Consider the following 23307-nt stretch of genomic DNA (forward strand, 5'->3'; position numbering starts at 1 on the left):
TAAAGTGTTTATATAATTTGCTTATCTGAGTGAAGTGAAGTATAAAATACACTAATGAAGGATAGTAAATCACTCTTAAATATAAACCTCTGTTTATTTATAGCTGGACCAGAGGCAGCCTGAGGCTTCCTACCACCACAAGCAATGAATCTTTCAAACATCCCCACCCCTCAAAGGGGCACATTTGCATAGATTTCCTCTTCCATCCAGTTTTCCCAATCACATGTCTGGGCTGGCAGTCTAGGAATTTAAGGGAAAAAAAGGGAGGCAGGTGAATGGGATGCTTTTTTTCTCCTTGTTCAAGGAGCAGCCAACTAATTAATCAACAAGTGTGTATTAAGAGTCCACTATCAGCTAGGCATATAGGGATACAAAAACTAAAATGAAGCAGTCCCTTCCCTCAGAGAGCCTTTGGTCCCTGAGAGAGATATGGGCCCCAGAAGTACATACAAAATCAATTCAAAGTCATCTTTTGGGGGAGGCACGTGTAGCTGAGGGAAACTGTTTGAATGCAGGAAGTGGTTTGAAGTGAGCTATGAATGAAATTAGGGTTTCTAAGAGGTCGGTCTGAGGAAGGAACATTCCAGGGTTGGGCTTGTGGACTATTGGTGAGTTGAAGAGGATTAACCCTGGGTATAAGTAGTAGATGATTAAATTCCAAGGAATTCAAAAGCTAAATATATAGAAATTAGCCATGTTAATTCTCTTCTCTGTGCCCCTCCCCTCCCTGCAACAAAATTGATCATTTAGACTGACATATACAGAAACCATAAGGTTTCCAGGCATGATGGTACATGGGGGATAACTTGAGGTCAAGAGTTCTGAACTCTAGTAGGGCTAAAGCCAGGTAGATATCTTTGCCAGGTCCAGCATCAATATGGAGAGCCTGGAGTGGGGAGCCAAGATGGCCAAGTAAAAGCAGGAACTAGCTTGAGCTCTCCCCCAAACCCCTCCAAATACCTGTAAAAATGACTCTAAACAAATTCTAGAGCAGCAGAACCCACAAAATGACAGAGTGAAACAAATTTCCAGACCAAGACAACCTGGAAGGTCAGCAGGAAAGGTCTGTCAGAGCTGGGTGAGAGAGGAGCAAGGTCCAGCCTCAGCCCCAGGCCCAGGGCAATGGTGGTGGCAGCAGCTGCAGTGGCTGCTTCTGGAGCTCTCAGGCCACAGACTGTAGGGGCATCCAGTGGCTGATCAGAGGTGGACTGTAGGGATCTCTTTGCTGGCACTAAGGCAGGATTCTCTTGCTTTGCCTGTGCTTCCATCTAGGTTGAAGTTTTGGGTGGTGGTCCTGGGGTGAGAAGGACCACTGGAGTGGTGAAGCTTGTGGTGGCTGTGGAGGAGGAATCCTCCTCACAGTTCCAAGGCAGAAAAGAGTGCTTGTGGTCACTTATAGACCAGAGCATAGACCAGGAGAGGAGTAAACACCTCTCCTTTCACCATACAACCTTTGAAGAACTGAAAATTTACCCATCCCTATAAATATCTCTGAAAATAGCTGTGCAAAACCCCTGAAGCTTGAGACAGTACAACATCCAAACTGGAAGCAGAGACCTACCTTAACAAAGAGCTAAAAAGTCAAGTAACCAGCTGGGAAAATGAGTAAGCAGTGGGAAAAATATCACACGATAGAATCTTGCTATGGTGACAAGGAAGATCAAAACATGCAACCAGAAGAAGACAACAAAGTCAAAGCTCTTACATCCAAAGCCTCCAAGAAAAGTATGAGTTGGTCACAGGCCATGGAAGAGCTCAAAAAGGATTTGGAAAATCAAGTAAGAGAAGTAGAGGAAAAATTGGGAAGAAAAATGAGAGTGATGCAAGAAAATCATGAAAAATGGGTCAACAGCTGGCTAAAGAAGACCCCAAAAATACTGAAGAAAATAACACCATAAAAAATATACTAACCCAAGGGGCAGCTAGGTGGCACAGTGGATACAGCACTGGCCCTGGAGTCAGGAGGACCTGAGTTCCAATCCAGACACATGACACTTACTAGCTGTGTGACCTTGGGCACGTCACTTAACCCCAACTGCCTTGCCTTCTCCCCTCCAAAAACAAAACAAAACAAACAAAAAAGACTAACCCAAATGGCAAAAGAGGTTCAAAAAGCCATTGAGGAAAAGAATGCCTTGAAAAACAGAATTGGCCAAATGGAAAAGGAGGTTCAAAAGCTCACTAAAGAAAATAATTCCTTAAAAATTAGAATAGAGGAAATGGAAGCTAATGACTCAATGAGAAAGCAAGAAATTATAAAACAAAAACAAAACAATGAAAAAATAAAAGACAATGTGAAATATCTCATTGGAAAAGCAACTGACCTGGAAAACAGATCCAGGAGATATAATTTTAAAATTATTGTACTACCTGAAAGCCATGATCAAAAAAAAAAAAAAAAGAGCCTAGACAGCATCTTTCAAGAAATAATCAAGGAAAGTTGCTCTGAGATTCTCAAACCAGAGGGGAAAATAGATATTGAAAGAATCCACCATCATCTTTTGAAAGATATCCCAAAAGGAAAACTCCTAGGAATATTGTAGCCAAATTCCAGAGTTCCCAGGTGAAGGAGAAAATATTGCAAGCAGCCAGAAAGAAACAATTCAAGTATTATGGAAACATAATCAGGATAATACAGGATTTAGCAGCTTCTACATTAAGGAATCAGAGGGCTTGGAATATGATATTCTGGAGGTCAAAGGAGCTAGGATTAAAACCAAGAATCACCTACCCAGTAAAACTGAGTATAATCCTTCAGGGGAAAAAAATTGATATTCAATGAAATAGAGGATTTTCAAGTATTCTTGATGAAAAGACCAGAGCTGAATAGAAATTTGACTTTCAAATACAAGAATCAAGAGAAGCCCAAAAAGATAAACAGGAAAGAGAAATCATAAGGGACTTATTAAAGTGGAACTGTTTACATTCCTACATGGAAAGATGTTTGTAACTCATGAGATCTTTCTCAGTATTAGGGTAGTTGGAGGAAATATAGATAGATAGAGATAGAGAGGTGGATGGATGGATGGATAGATAGATAGACAGACAGAAGGCACAGGGTGGGTTGAATATGAAGGGATGATATCTAAAAAATAAAGTTAAGAGGTGACAGAGAAATGTACTTGGAGGAGGAGAAAGGGAGAGGTAGAATGGGGTAAATTGTTTCACATAAAAGAGGCAAGAAAAAGTTTTTACAATGGAGGGGAGAGGGAATGAGTGAACCTTACATTTATTGGATTTAGCTTAAGGAGGAAATAACACACACACTCAATGGGTATGGAAATCTATCTTACCCTACAGGAAAGTAGGGGGCAAGGGAATAAGAGAAGGGGGGATGATAGTGAGGGCAGATTGGGGGAGGGGTAATCAGAAGCAAACACTTTCGAGGTAGGACAAAATGAAAGGAGAGAATAGAATAAATGGGGGCAGGATAGGATGGAGGGAAATATAGTTAGACTTTCTCAACATGACTGTTATGAAAATGTTTTGCATGACTGCACATGTATGACCTGTATCAAATAGCTTGCCTTCTCAGTGACAGTGGATGGGGAGGGAGAGAATGTGGAACTCAAAGTTTTAAAAATGAATGGTAAAAATTGTTTTTACATGCAACTGGGGAATAAGATATACAGACAATGGTGTATAGAAATCTGTCTTGCCCTACAAGGAAGTAGAAGGGAAGGGGATGGGGCGGGGTTGATAGAAGGGAAGGCAGATTGGGGGAAAGTATAATCAGAATGCTCACTGTCTTGGGGTGGAAGGAGGAAAGAGATGGGGAGAAAATTTGGAACTCAAAATCTTGTGGAAGTGAATATTGAAAACTAAAAATAAATTAATGAAAAAACCTCAAAAAAATATATAGTGAGCCCAGGTGCTGGAGGAGAGGAAGGGTCAGCTAGCTGCCCAAGGACCAACCCAGGTTGGAAAGATAGATCAAGTCAAGGGTTCTGTATTGATTAGCAGTGAGATTGGGACATGAATGGCCTCTGCAATTTCCTTCTGGGTGAGGTAGGGGGCCCCAGTCTCAAAATAAATAAAATAATCATGATATGACATGCCATTATGTAATACAAAGGATGGAGATTTGAATAATTCCCCAAATGTTTATAAAGGCATGAGATCTGGGTTCTAATTCTAGCTCCGCCATTTACCATTTGCTTGACCTTAGGTAAGTCATGCATCCTCCCTGTGCCTCAGTTTCCTAAAATGAGGGAGATGGACTAGATGACCTCTAAGGCATCTTCCATCATAAATCTATGATCCTGGGATCCCTGGGCTCAAACTTCTTTTTCTCTGGTGTCCTGCTGGGGACAGCATTGGTTTTCTTTGCATAACTATAAAGGAATGACATGGATTCCACAGGCCACACCTGAAAATCAGGCTTATTACTTTATAATCACACCTTGGACTTTCCATTCTGGTTCCATGATACAAGCTCACTGGATTGATCATTCTTAATCGAGGCTAGACAGTCACCATCTTAGTAACGACAGCTCCAAGTCAGATTTCAGCAGAAACCTGCTCTCTGACCAATCTCAGCTATTGCTGCCAGGTGAAGGAGCCAGCATTTGCAGAGAATCTTTGCCTTTCCCCAAAGGCAAGAGTTATCCCCTTGTTTAAAACATTGCCTGCCCACTTTGGTTAATTCAGATTAGTTGCTGAGGTCCTGAAGTTCCAAGCAAACTTTAATCTTTCTCCTAGTCATCTACTCATGGTGGCTCTGACCCTCTTTGATTAAAGGCATTTTATTTTTGAGCAACTCCAGGGACTAAATACATCTATTCTGTTCAAGCAATAAATGTCAGCACAGAGAGTACAGTGTGGTGGACATTAGTGGAACATTTATTAGGCAATCTGGCCCTCCTTTTCTCCCCAGCCTTTGCTTTTCACAAAGGGAGATTTGCGGAATGACATGGTTAAGCCAAGAATCCATTTTTGGTCTACAGGAATCAATTCATTTCATTTTTAATAAGCATTTACTGCATGCCAGGTGCTGGGAATACAAAGATTAAAAGAACAACAACAAAGAATCCCTGCTCTCTAGGAGTTTTTAGTCTTCTAGGGGGATACAACATAGACACAAGTGAATCAAGTCAAGCTGGAGGACTCAGGGAAGTGGTTGCTGTAGGTGGTAGTACCTGAGCTGTGCTTTGAAGGAAGCCAGGGATTCTAAGAGTTGGAAGGAAAGAGGAAGGAACATTTCACATATGGGAGAACCCCTGTGCCAAAGCAAGGTGTTAGGAGATACAGGGGTGGGGAATGAAGACCAGTCTGGCTGGAATAAAGAATGGGAAAAGGAAAATAATAGGAAATGATTGGAAATTTAGAAAGGAATCAGATTGTGGAGGGGCATTAAAAGTTATCAGCAGAAGTCTTTACACGTTTATGAATAATGAGAGTAAGAAATAATCGTCACCCTAAATAAGAATAAACTTTTAGGGGAGAAAAAACCCAACCAATCTAGAAACCAACCTTCAAGTGGTTTTGAAAGCAATCAGAGAGATGATGACCTCTCTTTCATTTGCAAAATGTTTTAGATTTTGTAAGCCCCTTTCAAAAAGTGTCAAGGCAGCCTGGTGCTGTAGAAAGTTGTTTGTATTTGGAGTCAGCTCCTCACTTGGCCACATCCTACCTGTGTGACTTTAGTTAATCTCCTGAGGCCTCAGTTTGTGAGAAAGATCTGGTTGGGCTAGTTGACCTTGAAGGCCCCTTGGAGTTTGGAGTCTGTGATGATGACATAATTTCTGTCACTTGATCCTCACAATGAAGTAGGCAGGGAAACTATCATTCTGTTTATTTTATAGTTCAGGAAATGGAGACTGGGAGAGATTCCATGGCTAAAGAGTTGGCAGAGTTTCTCCTCTTGGACTTCTCTCTCCACTGCAGTTCAGTGCTCTTTCTACAGATCTGAAAACTAACTTCAGGTTCTGGTAATGACAACAATCTGATGAATAATTACGAAAACAGCTCAGTTCAGAGGGGCTCCTTACGAAAGGATTAACCACCAGGCAGCAAATTCTTTTGGCCACAGCAACTCATTAAATGGGTGTAGAAGATTTGTTTTTGTTTTTGGAGGCAATTAGGGTTAAGTGATTTTCCCAGGGTCACACAGCTAGTAAGAGTCTGAGGTCACATATGAACTCAGGTCCTCCTGACTCTGCCAATGATTCACCTAGCTGCCACTGGTGTGAAGGATTTGTGATATGTAGTAGGGTTGGTTGGTTGGTTGGTTGGTTGGTCATTTGTTGTCCTTCACCCTCAAATGTGTTGGAATCTTATTACAGTATGTCAACTGTGGCTGACCAGACCAATGGAAGCTTGGAAGGCTCTACCACAGGTTGGGCAGAAATAGTCCATGTGAACATTTGGAGTGGAGATGTCTCTAAATTTGCGCACCTTATGTTACAGTGGGGAAAGGGTTATATAAACTTTGGATCCTTGAAGAAGAACATATGACAACTACCTACACCTATATAGTGCTTTACAGTTATGTAAAGATCGTCATTTGTTCCCCAGCAATCCTGAGATGGGCAGCTAGGAGATGCAGTGAATAATGCCAGGCCTAGAGTCAGAAAGATTCATCTTCCTGAGTTCAAATCTGGCCTCAGACACTTACTAGCTATATGACCCTGGGCAAGTCACTTAACCCTCTTTGCCTCAGTTTCCTCATCTGTAAAATGAGCCAGAGAAAGAAATGGCAAACCACTCCAGTATTTCTGCTAAGACAACGCCAAATGGGGTCACAAAGCATCAGACATGACTGAAAAACAACTCAACCACAGCAACAACCTACCCCCATATGCTTGGAATGCTCCCTCCTTTCATCCCTAGAATCTCTAGCTCCCTTTAAGGTACAGATCACCTGCTTCATCTTTCAGAAGACGATTATCTCAGTTCTAAGTACCCCCCTTACCTGCAAATTTAAATTACTTTAAATACAAGTGACTTTGTATTTATTTTGAATATGTCTGGTATTTACTTATTTGTGGGAGTGTGTATTTCCTCCAATAAACTAAAAGCTCTTTGGGATCAGGCATGGTTCTGTTATCCAACCCCCAGAACCTCGCTAGCACAGTGCCTAGCTTAATAAATGCTTGCTGATCAATTGAATGTTTTGTAAACCCCAAGCCCATATAAATATCATCATTAATATTATTGGTTATGTTCTAGCTGCAGAGCATTCCATAACTATCTTCCTCCTATTGTCCTGGCTCCCAGGTTCTAGGCACCTACCCAGAAGATCCTTCTCTCTAGTGTAATCAGACCTATTCCTCCACAGGCCTCCTATGGCCCACTTTGTCACTGTCTGGCTCATTCTACTGGGAATTCTGGAATCTCAATTCTCTTGTCAACAAACTTACTATCTCTCCCCCTAGGCCAGCTTTGCCTTCACTAGTTTTGCCTGTGGCATCATCATTTTTCACCTGTGGTCTCTAATAATCGTAAATTTGGGGTGATTTTTTACTTTCCCTTCTTTGTCACCTTTCCTATGCCATCCATCATATAACAGTCACTCCTGTGCAGCTGAAGTGGAGGACAACCAGTACATGCTGTTGACACTACGTACACTGTGTGTTAGCGTAGGAGACTTAGGTAAGTTTGTGGCAGACATGCTCTGAATGAGGCCCACGTAGGAAGGGAGAGAGACGGCAAGAAAGACCAACAGACAGACAGAAAATAGTTCTGAACTTTTACATGGCGGACTAGAAGCCCTAGCAATGCATTCATGTAAGGAGTAGCCACTTACCCTCTTCACAATTCCCCCACCCAGCTCAGTGGTTTACCTTCCATTTACATTGGATATATCTTATTTACGTAGCAAGCATTCTTTGAGATCCAAGGAAGGGCCATATCCTCCACATCAGGGTTCTAGGGCTACTCTGAAAGGTTTCTTTCCTGCCATTGGCTCAAGCTCCCCACTAGCTTTGTCCCCACCCCACCCCCTGCCCCCATGGTTAGCCTTCAGTAAGTGCCCCAGCTCCATTTAACCACTTTATGTCCATTAGCTTGTAGAGATATTTCAAGATGGAAAAAGAATGAAGGCGTTGACATTTCTCCTCCAAACACCCGGCCCTATCCTACTTTGGACTTGTTAAGGAATGTTTTTTGCCTGTTGACGGTCTTTAAGTGGAGGGTGCTTATTTGCAGCACATGTCTATATAACAACGGTTCTAAAAAGTGCAAATCCTGATTCGGCATCCCTGTCAAGTCAGTCCTTGTCTCAGCAACAGCTGGGTTGGGTCCTGAAGGCCACTCCTTGTACCTTGGGGCACTGATACTGAGCTGGCTCAAAAAAAACCCAACAACAACAAAACCGGGATGCTGGGGTATTTCATTACCAGGAGCTTGCTCTTCTGGCTTTTCAAAGTTCACAAGGTAGGAGTCTCTGATCTCTTCACTTAAAGTGGAAAAGAACAAAAGCCGAGGAAGGCAAACACCTGTGACCCGTTTTTATGGGGCCATGTGGCCTTGGAGAGGAGAAGGCCTGAGAAATCTCCTCTTCCAGCATCATCTCTCCCTAGGTGCCATCAGCGAAGGAGTCAAACCAAGAGAGAGCAGCCAAAGAAAACAGGATCAAGCTTTGGCCTTTTCGAAAACTCTCCAGTATAAAGTGCTGCTCCAGTATTATGGTACTGTGATAAGTGCTGGGAAAGTAAGACAGTTCTGCCCTCAAGGAACTTACTGTCTAATGGGGGAAGATAACACAAAAAGAAAATCTCTAGGGGGAGAGGGGAGGGAAAATACCTGACAGGAGGTCAGGATGAAGTCCAGAATAACGTAGCCAGGTGGGATAACAAGCCTAGAGGCTCTCTTAAATGAACATCCCCTACCCTCCATTCAGAGAGATGCCTGGGCTAGAGGGTAATGGAGAGGTGGGAGGACCTAGGCTGATTCAGTCTTCCAGGATGATGAGTTTCCTGTGGGTATGATGAAATCCAGAGCAGTGAGTCAAGTTCTGGGCAACCCACCAATCAAAGAGCCTTCCAACCATGCGGTTATCAGAACAGAATCAATTACAGAATGTCTACATGTAATCCAAGGGCTCTCCAATGCACTCTCATTACGTGTCGTTGTTGTTTGTCCTTCGTTCTCAAAGAGGACCAATGACGTCAGGAGGGTGATGTCTTGGCTTGCAAGTGAATTCGATTTAAGTGAAGTGGATTCCCTAGCCCTCTTCCACTTGGGGAGACCCTGTCAGAAGCACATGTGCCAGTCCCAGTTAAATAAGTACAATTTTTTATACACTGTATTCTCCATTCTCCTTGAGCTCCTCAAGGACAGGACCATGTTTTTGCCCTTCTTTGTATCTCAAGGACTTAGCACTGTACCTAGGAGATTTTTTTTTTTGTTGTGTTCAGTCATTTTCAGTTGTGTCCAACTTTCTGTGACCCCATTTTGGGGTTTTCTTGGCAAAGATACTGGAGTGGTTTTCCACTTCCTTCTCCAGCTCATTTTACAGATGAGGAAACTGAGGCAAACAGGGTGAAGTGACTTGTCCAGAACCACACAACTAGGAAATATCTGAGGATGAAGAAGAGTCTTCCTGATTCCAAGCCCAGTGCTCTATCCACTCGGCCGCCTAGCTGACCCTGCCTATGGGGATATAATACATGCTGGCTGAAGATCTTTCTTCTCCTAGCTATGCCCTCTGCTACCACCCTGGTTACATGTCCTCCAAATCACTACCCGTATAAAAAGGCATGTATGGAACTTCCCTCCCAGCTTTCAGACTATCTCAGTAGACTCCTAACAAATCTTCTTGCCTCTACTTTTCTACGTCCAATTTTTCATACTTCTCCAGGAATATTTCCCACTCACAGATACGCTGATCATTTTTTTTCTGCTACAAAACCTTCATCGGCTCTCTTGCCTCCAGAGTAACCTTCTCTCTCCCTTGTCTGGCATTCAAGGGCCACTCTCCCTTTCTAGCCTCCCCCTGTGGGATCCAATCCTGCCTCTGCCTTTTACAACCTGTGTGACACTGGGGAAATCATCTAATCTCTCTAGAAAGTCATCATCTCTCTTTTGCTTCCTCATTTGTAAAATAACAGGGCTGGACTGGATGGTTGCCAATGTTCCTTCCAGCTCTAAGACTATGATTCTGTAATCTATGCGCTTTATGCTCCCTGCCCCATGCATATACTCGATGCTGCCACAGCTCCTCTATTAAAAGAGTGATGTTATTTCCTGGGCCACCCTTGTCATTCACCTCTGATTTCTTTCTGTTAACGGTCTTCACAGAAAGCAGAGATTGCTGACAAGAACAGTTGGTGTTTTTTCTAAGCCCTTCACCATTTGGTATTAAAGATGCTGTGCTGCAGACAAAGGATCATAGAGCATGGACTCAGAGCTGAGAGGAACTCGGAGGTCATTTTCTCTAACCCCCTCATTTACAGAGGAAGAAGCTGTGGCCTAGAGATGGTAAACCACATGCCCAAATTTGACCAGGTAGTCAGCGGCAGTGCTGGGATTTGAATCCAGGACCTCCCAATCTAAAGCGGGCACTCATTTCACTGCCCATGCTCCCTCTAGAAACTCAAAATTCAATACTGAAACTGGCAGTGGTGGATTTTTTTTTACCTCCTCATGAGCAATAGAAACCCATTTCCCAACCAAAGAATTCATTTTTTTATTGTCTCCCCCTTATCCCCGCATGCCATACCAGGGGCATTAATCAATATTATGGACTAAGAGCCTGCAAATTTTTTGCTTAAACTGTAACTTATTTTTGAATCATCAGAACTCAAAAGTGCCTGAAACCACAAACCTATTTTTTTTTTTTTTTGGCACTCATAACTGAAAAACAGCTGGATTTTTTTTTTCTCTTCAAGAGGTTTTTTTTTTTTTTTAAACAAGGAATTTGCTCTTAGGCTGAAGCTTGTTAACTGAAGCTCTTTTTTTATGACCAACTTCTAATCTTCTGAAAATAGAGGTTTATAGTAGGATGGAAGTGCTAACAAATCCCAAGCTAGGCTAATGAGATGGATGGATGGATACTGCTCTTCGTTTATAATGTCCGTAGTTATTTTTTTCAATTAGTTATAGATGTGATCATCTATAAAGGCAAGGGAAGCATTTTTCTTGGTAATGGGGGCCAGGCAAGAGTCTGAATTTATTTCGTGTAATATTCTTTTTAATAACAATGTCTATTAAAGACATCTGTTGAAAGTCTGTAATGCTGAGTTCATGGGTAGAAAGAATAACAGTGTGCTTTAAGAATCCTGTTTTCAGTTTAACATTATGAGCTGTTAAAGAGACAGTTTATGGGTACGACATTATTGGCTGGAATTTGGTTTAAATTGAAATCAGGCCCACGGACTTTACTTAACCATAGCATTATGAAGGTTTGTAACAATAAAAAGTTTAACTAGACAAGAGTATTAGTATTATTTAACATTTCCTAAGAGCTCAGAGATCCACAGAGAGGACTTCTTAATCACTTGAATTCAAATGCATATGATACTTGTCTTTCCTAAAAGAAGACCTTTTTTCTAAAAAAAAAAAAAATCAGATTTATTGTGTCAGGTCAATACTTTAACTACAGGGGGAGGGGAAAATCTATTTGCCAAATTATTAGACTATGAATGTTAATAAAACACCTAGTATTTTATGCACCCTTTTGTCAAGTCCTGAATGTGCCAGATGAGTTGTGAATAAGATGGCAGTGCCGTGCAAAGTGGAGGCCCCAGTCCACAGGCTATGCCCTGGAAAAGAATTTATCCAGCCAACAAATGCCAAATGGGAATTAATCACTCTGATCCCCAGCCAGTCTCAGCATCCCTGTAATTTTATTTTAAAGCTTAAATTATCAAGATTAAAAGAAAGCAATAAAACATAACCTATTTTTCCTCATAAAATTTGAAGACTCCTTCCTCTCTTCTCCCGTTCCCCATCCCCCCTCCCCAATCTCAACGTCTGTGGCCTTGATGCTCCGTTTGGCAGCACTATTAGTGATACCAGGAATAACTCACCACTGTCAGAGAATTTGGCTCCTTCATCACCTACATAAGAGACCAGTATAACTCCATGGTGATTGCTGTCTCAATGAGTTATGTGGTTCCTTCATGCACTTTTTGATTGAACAGTGATAACTCAGACAATGAATTATCCAGTGCTCCCTTCTGAGGGGAATCCGCTATTTTTTTCTTTCTTTTTTTCTTCATATAGCCTAAGAAAGACCTCATCCTGAATCTTAAAGTGATACTACCATTATCACTTCCAGGAAACTATAGTTCGGTGGAATATAGTTTCTAGGCAAGATTTGAAAAGTTTATTAAAGTCAAATCTCAGTGATAGCTCTTTCCTTTGTCTGGAGGAGTTACTAGTTGATTGTCATGCTCTAGAAAAAGGGTGCTTTTATAAAATGTGTGCTATAAAAGCTTTCTTTTATAACTTGAACTTCACATCTACCAATGGGGAGCCATTGCCTTTATCTCAATCAATGACCTTGGTTAAATAAAGGTCCAAGGCATTTTTCTCCTCTGGGAAAAATCTCACAAAATGAAAGTTGCTCAGCTTTAAAAAAGGGACCCCACAGACCAAAGTGATCTCCAGGATATGTATATCATCCAGGCCACAAAGTGACCCATTCACCAAGAGAAACAAAGAGAAAGGACTATTAAAAGGCTTCAATTTAGTATCCCATTAGGATGTAGAATTTTCTTCTTATAGGTATGGAATATAAACATGATTTATAGTCCTGACCTGACAGTTCATTGTAATAGGGAGTACATGGATAAATAACATCCCAAGACAATCCCTAAACTTGCTTTTAGTCATTAATGTCAATAGCCTTCTCGAGATGATAGGAGCTCATGAAGGAGGAAAAAGTCCAGTAGCAGAGGACAATGGCAGCTCCATGGAGAAACAGTGGGGCAAAAGGGAAATGTCAACTTTAGAAACAGTAAGGAATATTCAGCTGTTGGGAAACTGAGCCAAGAGAGCCATGACGAGGTGCTGTAGCTGAGAACAGCCTTTGGAACAAACATGGCATCTGTAATGTCTTTCTCATTGGCAGCATGCAATTTTGTGGGAGATTGTACCCTTTGAGAATGGGGAGGGGTGGTATCCTTATTATTTTTTCATCATTTTGCTATTTTGGTTAAATGAATTCTGTTCTTGTTTTATGAATATTCTGATTAAGTCTGGCGCAGATTCGTTGGATATAAACTGAAGCTGTTTACTTGAATAGTTGCTGACCCAGGGACCCATCAGATTATCGTAAATAAGGTCGAGGTATTTTCTTTTTGCTGTTGACTCTTATTAAGATGACAGTCTACTCACATGCCCAGGTTTGGTTTAGTTTTATTTTGTTTTCCACATAAACTGTTGTTTAACCACATTTTCCATCTAATGTTTGTGCCGTTGATTTTTTTGAACCAAAGTATAGAATTTTACCTCTACTTTAACACTTCAGTGGTTCTGTGATCTTGTCATTGTGAGTACTCACTCTGTTGGTGCAAATCACAACTTCTCTGTGACTTTTCCACCTGTGTCATTCCTGTCCATGTTTACCCAGTGTGCTGGAGGTTTTCCTTTACCTTTCGATGGTACCGATGGAGCACTTGGCCTTGACATCTCTCATTCCCCACTTACACCATAAAACCAGTCTACTTTCTTTTCCAACCACACATTTCTGCAATTACATCTCTTACTCAACTCTTTGAGTACAGGTCATCATTGTACATATTCCAGAGCTTATTGGTACTCACGATGAGTCTTTTCATTGTCCTTTGCTTCACCTACAACTTCAATTTCTTGGATATTGTGGTGTTTCAACAATAGATCATTGCTAGGAGAACATTGAAAAGCTGAGTCTTTGCACCAGGAAACAACTTGGAATAATCAAAAGCACTATCCACCCATTCTTCCTCCTATTCAACTCTGGACCCAAATCACAGTCCATCTATTGCTTCTATCCTAGACAGATATGCTGCTATATTAACTAAATGGACCTACCATCTAATTGCATGTCATAACCAGAACAGTAGGCATTTATTTCTCCTTTTAGGCTAATCTAGATTGAATAACCATGGATCTAGTTGAGGAAGCTATGTAAATTTTCAGAGTTCAATGTAATTGGCACAATACAATTCATGATCAAAAGAATCTGGAAGACCTTTCCATCCATAGGGAATGTTCCCTCCATTTTGACCTTGAACAATGCGTCATTTATGAAGTGCTAAGCGCCTACCAAAAGATCATTGGATAGAATCATGATCATCTCTATGGTGACTTCTATAAAGGAATCTTAAACATCCTTAAAATGCGCACAAGAGAGTCCATGTTGGAGGAGAGCCTTTTTGTCTGTGTTTTGCTCCTACTAAATTAATTCCTTTTCTTGTTTTGGTACTCAACAATGAGCACATCGAGATCTTCTGTTCTCTGTGCTTTCCAATAAATTGTGTGATTATAAAGATGTGGTGTGCTGTATAAAATTGCTTGTGAAAGCCTTTCTTCTGTTCCATTCTCCTGTTTTCGTTGAGGATTCACCTAAGAATCATTCTTATATTTTGTAAATATGGCTTGGTAGTTACTGATGTTCTCTCAATATACTTTTTTTGGATATTCATATTGTCCAGATTTTTTCATTATTTTGGTATCTCCCCCCACCCCAACGTATCTTATAAAATGATTCTTCATAGATTAATGGTCAAAGGATATGAACAACTCTCAGAAGAAATGAAAACTATTATATACTACATAAAAAATGCTTCAAATCATGAATATGAGAGAAATGATTATTAAATAACTAATTATTAACATTGGGGAGAAAACGGAATTTATCCCTCTCTGAAATCTTATTGTTTAGTGGGGCAAGCTAGTCTTCTAAAGGACATTGCTGATAATGAGTTTGGATTGGCTTTCTCCTTAATCTTGTTCAGACCCTGCCCAGGTAGGGAGGCCCATTGTGTTCTACTCAGATTTGGGTGGGCATAAATTCTTTGATTAGATTGCCCAAGGCTGAGGGTCATTTGGAAGTAAATGACGAGATCAAAGTAATGTTCCTCCAGCCCCTCATTAGAATAGGTCCACCTCTTGTTATAATATTCATACTCTCTCATTACTTGTTAACCAATCAGAGTTGATTTCCACCCTGAGGACACCCACTCGTCCAAGGGCATATAAATGTTGAGTGGGTTCTATGATTCGCCTTTGGTCTAAGAGTGATGACCAAATGACCATCCTTTTATTAACAATCTGTTAGCATTACTTAATAAAATGATTAATTACTCAGAAACTATGTCTCTCAAACTTTTTATATGTCACAAACAATAATAGAAGTACAAATCAAAACAACCCTGAGGTTTCACTTTATACTTAGCAAATTCACAAAGGTAACAAATGATAAGAAAAGTCAACATTGGAAGAGTTGTAGAAAGACAGGCACACTGACGCATTGTTAGTGAAGTCATAAATTGGTACAACCATTCTGCAGAGCAATTTGGCATTATGCAAAAAAGTGACTAAAATACCCATACCCTTGACACAGAGATTACATAGCTAGGCATATTGTCCAAAGAAGTCATTGACAAAAATAAAGGCTCCCTATACACCAAAATACTTGTAGCAGCATTTTTTTTTGTGATAACAAAGAATTGTAAACAGAGTAGATGTCCATTGATCAGAAAATGGCCAAACAAACTGTGATATATGAAGGTAATGGAAAATGACTATGTTATAAGTAATAAAAAATATGATGAATGCAGAGAAGCATGGAAGGATTTGCATGAACTGATGCAAGTGAAGTAAGGAGAATCAAGAAAACAACATATACAATGACTACAACACATAAATGTGTAGAACCAAAAACAATAAAAAATGAACATTACAAAATTACGAAGCATAAGATTAGGCTCAAAGAAGAGATATAAGAAAACCCCTCCTCCCACTTTTTTGCAAAAGTGAGGAGGTTAACAGTTACAGAGAATTGCATATATGAAAACATTTTTCTATGTATTGGTCAGTTTTATTGAATTTTTTTCTTTTCTAGAAAAAAAATCTTTGTCATATGGGTGGCTTTCTGAGAGGATAAGGGAGAGGGATATAGGGGAAATTTAGGCAATGTAAAAACTAGAGATATCAATGAAATCTTTTTAAATGGTTCCTCAATGCTTTCATTGACTGAGGTGTTAGGGTTCAAAGGTGATGGTTTATCTATTGTTTATGATGAAAATAAATTATTAGGGAAATATAGAAAAACGTGTTCCTTTTTATATCTATTGTCCTCCAGTTAGTTTAATTCATGGATGCTCTTACAACAATATGGCTCATTTGGTTCTCATGCCAAATTTTCCATATACTTTTTTCATATCCATTGTTTCCTCCCTCTCTCTACCCCCCACTCCACATCATTCTGGGCCATCGCCAACTGGACTTCAATGACTGTGGAGGAGAGAGTGAGGCTGACAACTTTGCCCAGCTCTTCCTCACTTAAATCTAATCCAGGCATAAGTCAAGATATTATCCTCATGATATCATTTGTCCTCTTCAAGAATGAAGGATGAACAACATCCCCAACCACCACCACCACCATATTATAATGTAATTCTACAACCTCCTCAGTAATGTTTTACAAATGAGTTTGCTTTCTAAAAAGGGTTTTGGCCTTGGCTACCATCTTTCTTCACTTGGTCTGCAGTTTGTTTGCTGGCTAATGTGGTTTCTGGGCAAATATCACCTTCTTGTTGTAGTGACTAATGATATCTATTAAGCTTTTGTAGGAAATGGTGATAGTCAAGGTTAGTATCTTCATTTTTCTCCTGGTTCCACTTTTTGATACAAATCTCACTGACACTGTTGAAATTATACATACTAATTTCTTACCTTGATCTTTTCTTCTTATTAGATGTTGATTTTGACTTTTGCTCTAACAGGTTAATGGTCTGCATGAGCATAGTAAATTCTGATAGAATTCCCACATCAGAAGAGAGTCTTTTCCTGTTCTTTCTATTTTCTTTTTCTTTTTTTACATTCAATGCCTTCTTCTTGGGGGAAATATCCGTGATATTTAGGCAAGAGACTTCTGCATCATTTTTATAAGCCTCTTTGATAAACCTCTTTGGTTTCTGATACTTGAGCCATATTTTTCAACATATTTTTTAATATTTTAAACTATTCACACATTCACACTGAAACTATTAAGTACAAGTTTACTTGGTTTGGAGGGGTGGGGAAGTGGTTCTTGTTAAATTCTTTGTAGAATTTACTTTTAATCATGTTGAATTTACTCTAATTAGCTTTGTCTGTTTTTTCTAGCTCCTCGTGATCTTTTGGGGTCTCAATCCGTCATCCACTATACCAACCAATCCAGTCACAATCTCTCCAACTGTGCAGACCAAAACACCTTTTCCTGGCCATTTTCCTTCTGTACATGTTATCTCCTCCTATTAGAATGCACCACGAGTCACAGTCTTCCAAAGTGGGATGACTCCCTGAACGACTCGCAGTTTCAGAAGCCTGAAAGAGTTAATGTTCTTTTAGGCCATTTGGTTACTGCTTAGTCAATGACCGCTTCATTGAGCCGGATAGCACCCCAGTGGCCTGGCAAGTGTTGATGCTACTTCCAAAGTACCTAGCCCACTCCCCAGGACTCACTGCTAACACAGGAAGAATTCCTGTTCAATAACCTGAATGTGCAGGAGGCAGAACTACTTTAATCCCTGGTTTGTATGTAGTTTTTAAGAGACGCTAAAGGCAACAACAACAAAAGACTTGGTTCCAAGGCAAGCTTATTCAAGCTTGGGTAAAGGCAAGATGCCTTCCAAGAATGACTTTATGTGTGTGTTTCTAAGAACAGCTAAGTAAGTCCCTGGAGGGGCTACTCTTAGGTGGCGATGAGAGAGAGACTGAGATGCATAAGGTAATGTAGGCAAAGCACTTTGCAAGCCTTAAAGTCGGATATAAATGTTAACGTTGATGTTCTTGTTAGCGTGATCAGCACCAGCATCAGTGTCCTCATCCGTGGCTCTTTAGCCCCATTCTGCCTGCCTAGGGAAAGAACTGAAATGAATTAAAAATAAACATGCCCCTCCTCTCCTGTCAGAGAGGGCACGTGTATTTTCAGATATGGCCAGTGTGGGAACTTGTCTTGCTGTGCTCTGCAGCTATGGAGTAAAGACTTTATGTTTATTGTTGGCTCAATGTGAGAGTATTGGGGGGGGGGGTAAGGAAAAGGAAGGAAAGGAGAGGAGAGGAGAGGAAAGCAATGAAGAGGAAAGGAGAGGAGAAGAAAGGAAAGGGGAAAGGAAAGAAAAGGAGAAGAGAGAAGAAAAGAGGAAGAAAGGAGAGGAAAGGAAAGAAGAGGAAAGGAGAGCAGAGGAGAGGAAAGGGGGAAGGGAAAGGAAAGGAGAAGAGAGAAGAAAAGAGGAAAGGAAAGAAGAGGAAAGGAGAGCAGAGGAGAGGAATGGGGGAAGGAAAGAAAAGGAGAAGGAAAAAGGAAAGGAAAGAAGAGGAAAGGAGAGGAGAGGAAAGGAAAAGAGGAGAGAGGAGAAGAAAAGAGGAAGAAAGGAGAGGAGAGGAAAAGGGAAGGGGAAAGGAATGAAGAGGAAAGGAGAGGAGAAGAGAGGAAAGGGGAAAGGAAAGAAATGGAGAAGAGAGAAGAAAAGAGGAAGAAAGGAGAGGAAAGGAAAGAAGAGGAAAGGAGAGCAGAGGAGAGGAAAGGGGGAAGGGAAAGGAAAGGAGAAGAGAGAAGAAAAGAGGAAAGGAAAGAAGAGGAAAGGAGAGCAGAGGAGAGGAATGGGGGAAGGAAAGAAAAGGAGAAGAAAAAAGGAAAGGAAAGAAGAGGAAAGGAGAGGAGAGGAAAGGAGGAAGGGAAATGAAAAGAGGAGAGAGGAGAAGAAAAGAGGAAGAAAGGAGAAGAGAGGAAAAGGGAAGGGGAAAGGAATGAAGAGGAAAGGAGAGGAGAAGAGAGGAAAGGGGAAAGGAAAGGAGAGCAGAGGAGAGGAAAAGAAAAAAGAAAAGGAAAGAGGAGGGGAGGAGAGCAGAGGAGAGGAAAGGGGGAAGGGAAAGGAAAGGAGGAGAGAGGAGAAAAGAGGAAAGGAAAGAAGAGGAAAGGAGAGCAGAGGAGAGGAAAAGGGGAAGGAAAGAAAAGAAGAAGAGAGGAGAAGAAAAGAGGAAGAAAGGAGAGGAGAGGAAAGGAGAAGAGAGGAAAAAGGAAGAGGAAAAGAAAGAAGAGGAAAGGAAAGCAGAGGAGAGAAAAGGGGAAAGGAAAGGAAAGGAGAAGAAAAAAGGAAAGAAAAGGAGAGGAGAGAAGAAAAAAGGAAAGGACAGAAGAGGAGAGCAGAGGAGAGGAAAGGGGAAAGGAAAGGAGAAGAGAGAAGAAAAGAGGAAAGGAAAAAAGAGGAAAGTAGAGCAGAGGAGAGGAAAGGGGAAAGGGGAAAAGAAAGGAAAGCAATATGGTATAAGCCAATGAGATAGCAAATTTGGCATCTGGCTTCATTTGCACACAGCAGGGTTAGAATGTCTCTGCCAGCTATGGCTAAATTCTAGGCGATGGGACTCCTGGGCCCAGCATAGAAAATGAAGCATGGAGTGGGAAATGTTAGAATGCATATTTTCCTGGATTTCCTTGAGAAGCTTCTACTGCTCTTTCAATGCTTAGGCCTTTCTCTTACCCATTCAATGTTGTGTGAAAAGACTCTGTTTGCCAGTAAAAACAACTGGGGTATGAGCATTGGTGTGCTGCTCTCGATGATGTTGGGCTGATGCACCAGCTACAATGGGGTACGAGCCCATCTGCATCAGAGTATCTGGGAGTGCGTGCAGGGACCATCTTCATCACACTGTGGTGAGGAGGCAGCATTGTCAAGTAACTGCTATAACCAGCTCAGCGAGCTGGTTGGTCTGCCTCCTAGAAGAGACAGTGGAGAGAATGCTGGATTTGAAGTCAGAGGATCTGGGTTCAAATCCTGGCTCCACTGACTTATCTGTATAATCTTGGGAAAGTCACTTTAGTGCACTGAGCCTCAGTTTCCCTATCTGCAAAATGAGAGTGTTGGATTAGATGACCTCTGAGGTCCCTTCCAGCTTCAAATCTGTAATTCTCTGATCCAAAGGGGAAGAAGTGTTGCGAAATAGCTAGACAACTAACCTTAAACCCAGGAAAGCCTGAGTTCAAGTTTAGCTCACAACACCGACTGGTTGAGTGATGCTGAACATGCAGCAGTAAAATCCATGTTCTCAAATGATAAAAATAAACCCCAAACCCTCAGATATCTTACCAGGAGTTCTCTTCTCCTGGTGACATCACAGGTCTGGGGGTGGAGGAGGAAATGGTCCTAAAATCTTTGCTCTCCAGCTTGTCAGAAAGAATCGAAGTGTTACTGAAAAAAATGGAAGAATGACTTCAAGGTAATAGTAATAATAACTGTAGTAATATGTAGCATTTATATAGTGCAAAAAGGTTTAAGAGGCAGAAGGGAATCCTATCCTGTGTCCAGAGATTACATAGGGGGAAATATGACACAAGCAAAAGAGGAAGACAGGCCACTGTAGACCAGAGCTCAGCAAGAGAAGTGGGAGCTGGACCCTTCGAGACGGAAGTAGCTGTTCATCCTCTAAGAAAGGGTGATGTGGCTCTTCAGAGTCTGTCAGGACTCTAATATGGGTCAGAGGCAGAAAAGATGAGCTGGGGTGGCTAGTAATTCCCTTGTCACTTTTTTGACATTTACAATGAAGAAGTCAGCTGTCTTCAGAGAGCTGGGGAAAGATGGATCTGGGACATGTGATCAGGAAATTCCCAGGAGCCGTCAAACCTGACTACAGTTATCTACTCCAAGTGATCTGATGGTGCTGCCAGAGAACACTAGGTATTAGGAATTCCTAGCCAATAGCTTCGGGGATCAGGTGTCATTTTCATCACCGCTATGAATGGAAGTTGTGGGCTCTGTCAGAAAAAGGCAGATTTGGAAAATGAACAGTTACCCTTGGGATGGCTTGTATGAACTGAAACAGTGGGAAGTAAGGAGAACCAGGAGAAGAGTTTTCATGAAGACTACAATAATGTAAAGGGAATTAAAAGGCTTTAGACATCTGATAGATGTAGCAACCAATTATGAGTTCAGGAGACAGGTGGCAAAACATGCCTCTGAACTATCAGAAGAGAGGTGATGGACTACAGAAGCAAGTGAAGCATGCTTTTGCTGACATGGCCAATGGGTCAAAATGTTTAGATTGACCTTATTCGTTTGTGAAATAGTCTCCCTTGTGAGCTTACTCTCCTAACTCCTACTTGTACTGGAAGGCCAAGTGGTTAACTGCTCTCCTCAGGATTCTGTGCGTAACTCTGAGGGGTTGGGGTTTCTAGTACTGTTTCTTACAAGCCCCCATCCGGTGTGCCCCACAATAACAATTAACCCATTGAATCAATCAATTTTTATAAATAAAAGGTATTTCCTGAGAAGATAGAATAAGAACAGTAGTTATAAAAACAATCTCCCTGTTCTAGGAAGCAAAATTTCCCTTTGAATGCATACAGGACCTGTGGAGAAGGTGGGCTCCAAATTAAGGGGGAAAGTCAATCAGGCACACATGTAGAGATTATGTAGGGCTGAGACGTACTTCTAAATACTGAGCCTGGGGAGTCCTTTTAGCCTTTTATGGAGTCCTCGTAAAATTCCCCTTAGGCTTAGGTAACAGCTCCCTGCTGGTATCTGAGACTCAGTGACTTTTCAGAATCTATGGCCATCACTTTTTTCTAGTAGATCCCTGAAGCTACCACCAGTCTTCCCACTTCTGTCTTCAATTCAGTTCAATAAATATTTATTAAATACCTATGATGTGCAGGCACTGTGCTAAGTGCTAAAGACACAAATAAGAAAAAGAGAGACAGTCACTACCTTTAGGGAGCTTACAATCTAGTGGGGGAAGATAACATACAAAAGGGAACTGAAAAGAAGGGGAGTGGTGCTGATGGGAAATGGAAAATGGAATTACCTGGAAGATTGTCAGCACTCTTTGAAGGAAGGCTTTGGGAGGAGTTTAATATTCTGCCCTCTAGTCCTCCAGTCAGAAGGGAATGGTGACTTGAGTATCAAAGGTGTTGAGTATCAAGGCCTGAGTCAATCTGCACGGTGAAGAGATTTTAGGTGATCAGCTCCTCCTGGGATGGAGCATGGAAGCCAAGTGGAGCTGCCAATGAAAACCGGAGTTACCTGGAAAACTGTGAACCTGCTATGATGGAAGGCTTTTTTCTTCAGGTGCTTCCTCTGTCACTGGCCGTTGCTATTGCCTCTAGTGGACTCTGTTATGCTTCCAGTTGCAGAGGGGTGAGAGAAGAACCTATGTTGGCTCTTCTAGCCTTGGAAGTTCACAAGACCATAACCTAGTCAACTGTGTCTCCAAATAGTCATTCACCTAAGACTAGAAGAGAATAATCACGAAAGAAATAGAAGCTCTAAAATGTTCATGGACACATGGAAGCTGGGTAGGTGATAGGGCAGCCCCTGCCCTGCCCCTACCTCACAGCTCATAACAGTTCTTGCCTCACTGCCAGGAAAGAAAAGTGCACAAGAAGTGGGGTGAGGGGGTACTAAGGCAGAGCATATAAATCTCTTTGTATGCAAACTCTGTTCTCGCTCAGTAGTCAACCAGAAGACTCCCTGTATAAACAATACCAACCCTCTCCCAACCCCCACCAAGTCACTTATGGCCAGAAGTTGGCTTGCCAAGCTTCCACATGTGATTGGATTGGAAATAGCCAAGAAAATATCTGCATATGCTCTAAATAGCCCATCAAGAATGGCAAATTCAAGTATAATTTGAGGATTAGGTCATCATCAGCCAGTCCCCCAATAGTCAAATCAAGTCAACAAGCATTTATTAAGCTCCTGTTATATACCAGGCATTGTGCTAAACACGGGGGAAACAAAGACAGACATGGTCCCCGCCCCAGAGGAGTTCATAATCTAACTGAGGAGACAAGATACAAAAAACTATGTACCAACAAGATACACACACACACACACACACATATACACATGCACATACACACACACACATATATACATACATACAGATACACACGTACATGATATACATGATATATAAGATATATATGTAACATATGTAGACAGAGAGACAGAGAAAGAGAGAGAGAAAAGCAGAGGGAGAGAGAGAGAGAATGTAACAGTAAGGCCATAATAACAATGTAGATGATAATTGTCAAAATGCCTATGTAGTTCTGTATCACAAAGTATATGAGACTCTCCACGTAGAAGGTAGAAGAAGTAAACCATTTATTCAGACACCAGAGAACCATATCCCACAAGCCATTTATCCAGTCAGTCTATTTCATCATAACAGCAA

This window comes from Trichosurus vulpecula, chromosome 6 (assembly GCF_011100635.1).
Source record: "Trichosurus vulpecula isolate mTriVul1 chromosome 6, mTriVul1.pri, whole genome shotgun sequence".
NCBI classification, from domain to species: Eukaryota; Metazoa; Chordata; class Mammalia; order Diprotodontia; family Phalangeridae; genus Trichosurus; species Trichosurus vulpecula.